Here is a 4,901-nt window from a genome sequence, read left to right as displayed (position 1 = left end):
CGCCACGGGCCACGACGAGGGGCGTCGAAACCGGAAGTGGTCTATCGAGGACGGGAGTTGCCGTGGCAACCGCGATCTGCTTTAACCCCCGGTCGATCATCGGTCTTCCGCGTCATTCGAAAGCGGTCTATTATTCGGGGTCGCTGCATCCTCTGTTGCACACAGCCTCCTCGAGCGGGAGCGAGTCGAACCAAGGCTTTCAGGCAGCAGCAGGCTTGAACCTGTGCGTTGTGTTTGTGCCACCGATGAGCAGCCAGCCAACAAGAGAGAACGCGATAGGATACGCGACTGCACACAGCTGAGCCGAACGGTGCCGAACTCGACCGAAACGTCCCGGTGACGAACGACTGAGTCCGAAATCTCGCGACGCGTTTCACCGTGTTACGACGTCGCGTTGCGCTTACAGCAGGGCCGTCTCGAGCCGCGCTGCCAACGACGATCTTATCGGGCCAATTGTTTGACTTTGTGTTGCCTGCTGCTGCTGCTTGCGACACATGACACGCCAGTCGACAAGCATGACTACTGCACGAGATTTTTCATGTGCCTGATCTGTCGAGGATTCTGTCGATCCTGTTTTACCCCGTTGCCAGTAAACCGTTCTTAAACGGAGAAAGGTATTCGAATCAAAAGATTATTGAGGTAAAAATGCAGACCGAGATTTATCAAAGGGTAAATATTGTGCACGATCAATGCGTATCGTATTTTTGCATCGATTGATTCGAACGCAATCGTTCAACGACCAGTTACGATGTAGTATATGCTGCGCATGCGCCAGGAGCGGATCAATCGTGCCACAAACCCGTTAACGTCGATTGCTTCTCCGAGAAATTAATCTACTCGCTGCTCCTGATTCTTGGTGCTTTCTTACGTGTGAAACGGTCCGTGCAGAATCTTCGGTACTTTCACCCGTTTTTTGAACCGGAACATAGACCGGACAATCGGAATCCCGCGTCCTTCAAAGTTCATTAAATAATTTTATCGGCATCCAAAATCTATTATGTTAATTAGTATGTACAGATATCGAATAGTTCGGTGTTCACAATAGGCTGACTGGAGTACAGGGATAGGGGAATTAGTTAACAAAATTCGATTCACGAGGATGACTCATTTGTACCGATCGCCGGAGGTCGTGAAGGGCGACGGAGTTCCTTGATCCAACACTGTGCGTGTGTTTGTGCCGTGTAGTGATGGATTCAAGATACTTCCAGTTGCTTCGACATAAGCAACCTTTGACTCGCTCCAAACGTTATTTGTAATCCCTAAATTTAAATTGTAAATCTTACAGAATCTAAATACCTCGCAATAAATCTCGAGCACTTTTCAACTACTCTTTCTTTCAAAATAAGTGAGTTTCTATCCATACCAATAGAATATAGTTTCAACACAGAGCGGATATTCAACCACCGCTGTATATCATTTTCCTCAGCCCTAGTTAGTCACCCTGCCCTATGTTATTGACCAGAGTCTCGCACCCCGTAACAAAAGGCATTCCTCACCGAAAACATCGATCTATTCAAAGACATAACCCTCGGCATAACTTTCGCCTAACATACCATTTATCTCTAATCTGAAATACTACGCTGTATTTATACATTATAAAACGTTTCTGTATATCTTCGAAGTTTAAAGGATGAGAACGATTTTTTTTCATAAAACGGCTCGAAAACTCACGAGATACAGAATGAAACTGGCATCGGTGGTGTGGCGTGTGTATTGTGCACGATGTGTGGGTTCGCGGGGCCGCGTTGTGTTGTTGTAGGAATGCTGTCGGCAGCCGGCAGCAGGGTCGCCCACTGTTACTCGTCGGGACTCGCTTTTGCTGCCTCTCTGCCCTTCCTGCGCTGGCCGGCTCGCTCGTTCGTTCGATTCCGTTTTAAAACTATATTGCCGTGGCCCCTTTGTACTTGCGGCCACTCGGCCCTCGACGCTGTGTGCGTGCCTCTCTGTGAACGTATGTGGCACCGTGTGCGCACGTACGTGGATCGTATTACATATTTGTCCAGAGGAAGAGCGGAGGTCTCGTTCGTCGTCGTGTCGTCGCGGTCTTGCCTTCGTCGCGCTTCTCACCGCGCGATACGCCAACTTTCTCGCGTGATTTCGAACGGCCACGAGCGTGCGCCGTGCACTTTTTCTAGCGATGGCGCTGACGACTCGATCGGGAACACCTCGAAATCTCTCGACGTGTTTCTTGGAGCTTGTTCCATGTTGGAATTTAATTTATGATCGGGACATAGAAAATCATGTTGAGTACAGTACGTTTGGTTGCCTATGGGTATACGTGGAAAAAGAAGGACTTTTCCGTACTTATGGGACAAAAGTTGTACATAGGACTATGTTCTAAAATTTTGCGGGAAAGTTATTTCACGAGTGACAATGATGGCGCTAGTAGTCACGATGCATCCTAATGCTGACAAGTATCAGACTACCGTAACGAATGAAGCACTTGAAAAACGAAACGAATGAAATGTGGAAAGACTTATGAAAGTATTGAAGCGCTTGTAGACGCTTTCATAAATATTTGTATTATGTATGTTATATAAAACATTTTGAAGTTTTATTGTATCGCTAAAGTTTAAAACAAATCAGAAAATATATATAAAAGTTATAAGACGCCACAGCCTAAGAAGGGTTAAATGTAATTTACGATTAAATAAAAGAAAAGTGCAGGCGTGGAAATTTCAATTAATCATATGAGAAGAGCAGGTAACTTTAAAGTTTGTTCAAAATATCACAGGTTATTCCAGCAATTATTCTCACGATTATTCCAACGGATAATTTCGTGTGACGCGTGAAGCGAGCGCTCTTATTTGTCTCGTCCAGCGGTTGGCGATAGACGGCGTCATTATCTCGAGCGACGCCAGCGATAACACCGTCGAGTGCGTGGAAACTACCACACGTTCGTACGCAAGCCGGTATTAAACGGTTGGCCAAGCCGGAGGAAGAAGCGGAGGGACGAGAGTCCTCTCACGGCAATACTTTCTCGGCGAATTTTTTTCGTTTAACGAAAATACCGCGCCTCATGTCAACGTACTCTTCCCAGTTCGAGTCATTGCTTTCCAACTTCCTCTATCCCCACTTCAGCGCTCCCAATTAACCAACATCGCCGCTTATCCCGGCGACAGTCCGTTCGATTACAAAACGCCTAAGCATAAAAACGACCATGTTTTACCTGAAGGTGTTGTGACAGTCTCGAACAGGCTGATCGAAAGCCTAACTTAAACAGTAACACAGTTCAGGTCCACCGCCTGAACACAGGTCGGTCGGTCGATTTAGAAACAAAGTCAAGTTTCGTGCCTTCTTCTCTGTCAAATTCTAGGGGATTCCCAAGAAACGCTCTCTGGGAAGGTTGTAGGTCCAAAAGGAGGCAAAGAGAGTGTGAGACTCTACTCTTCGGTAAGGTCTTCGGCTTCGGGATTAAGCTCCGTCCCTTCTTCTTGCCCCTCTCTGGCAACCTCTCTTTCCCTCTCGAACACTGTCGGCTCTTTCCACGAAACTCATCACCGTTCAACGGGCTTTATCCCGGCTTGTTTGCCTTTTCTTTCAACCGTCCGGGCTCCTTTTCTTTTTCTCTCTCCGCGCCTCTGTTCCTTGTCCTCCGCGAGGCTCCCTCTCCCCCTTAACTTCTCTTCCATCCTTATCCCTCTTTCTCCGTCTCTCGTCCGTATCATCGACTCCTTTTTTCTCCGTCCTGCCTACAGTTTCTCCCGCACGCGCAACCTTTTGCCGAATGGCGTGCCTTACGGCGGGCCACGGCAGGTCTCTCTCAAGACTACTCAAGAGTCCGCCAAGGGAACCACCGTGGCTCCTCCGTTTTGGTCTTGGTCGTTTTCAGTGGCGTAGCCCGGCCACGTTCTCGATAATCGGTCGAGAGTCCTACCGACTCGCTCTTCTTCTTCCGACCCTTTTCGACAGACCACTACCTGCCACCTGCCTCTGCCGAAAACGCCTATGTCGAGCAATGGCTGGTCGATGGATCGGAAAATATCGACCATTCACGACTTTCATTGCAATTAGGATTATAATCAATATCGATCGACTAGGCTCTGTATGAATGAGATAAAAACACCTGTTCAAGTTTTGTGGAATTCCGGGAATTCGCAATTCTGTGATATTTAAACGTAGAAAATTATTTTCTCTAAGAAAATTAGTTTCTCTAAGAATAATTACTCATTAACCCTTCGAGGATTACTTTTTCTTTAGACTTCGAGAAAGATTTCTTTTTAGTAGGTTTTACTGTTTACAAATGTCAGTACTAGAATTTCACCAGTTTTCTCGTGGCCATAGCCAATTGTTCGCGTGCACCTGATACGAGATGCTACGGACGAGATTTGCGAAAGATCCGCGGCTATCGACGCGGTTGCGCGGCCCTCTCGGTCGGAGCCCTCTGGCGTAACGAGTAACGTGGCCTGCGAGATCCCCGAAGGGGATTCACGGATCTTCTTCTTCTTCTTCCTCTCCGTTCTTTCCTGCCGCTGCCGTTGCTTCCTTCTTTGTCGTTTTGCATCAGACGATGCGAATTAAATTGGAAACATGTATGACGTTGGGTAGGTGTAGCGTTCCCGAGGCCGTGGCAGGTGGCCGCCACGATCAAACGTTTCCTACCCTGCTGGAGCGATTCCGGGAATGGTCTGTGTGGTACCGAGGATTCGGATGAAAATTTGAAGAGTGGTCGGCTGAAGTATGAGGTTTGATTAGTTAGTTATTAGCTTGAAATCGTTTCAAAAGTCGACCAGTTTTTTCATTCCTGGATGTATCCACCATCGCTTTAGTAGTTTTGTTGTGTATTCTATGGTTTCGGAATTACTATGAACTTCAATGTTTGATCGGTGGCTTTGAGCTATGATTTTCCGTTTTTTTTTTTTTTTTTTTTTTTTTTATATTTTTTGTGTTTTATTTTTTTT

General features: G+C 46.8%; 1 protein-coding gene and 1 pseudogene across 1 annotated transcript in view; one reads left to right on the top strand and one right to left on the bottom strand.

The window, feature by feature from the left end:
* LOC112212288 overlaps window positions 1-1,585 on the top strand; it is a 3,520-nt pseudogene extending 1,935 nt beyond the window's left edge.
* Window positions 1-4,901, bottom strand: part of LOC100744885 (centrosomal protein of 290 kDa) — a 175,621-nt gene that overhangs the window by 15,478 nt on the left and 155,242 nt on the right. The gene's annotated exons all lie outside the window — the stretch shown is intronic.

This window comes from Bombus impatiens, unplaced genomic scaffold (genome assembly GCF_000188095.3).
Source record: "Bombus impatiens unplaced genomic scaffold, BIMP_2.2 scf_0144, whole genome shotgun sequence".
NCBI classification, from domain to species: Eukaryota; Metazoa; Arthropoda; class Insecta; order Hymenoptera; family Apidae; genus Bombus; species Bombus impatiens.
Note: the sequence above shows the minus strand (reverse complement) of the source record. Positions and strands in the feature narration are given on the sequence as shown.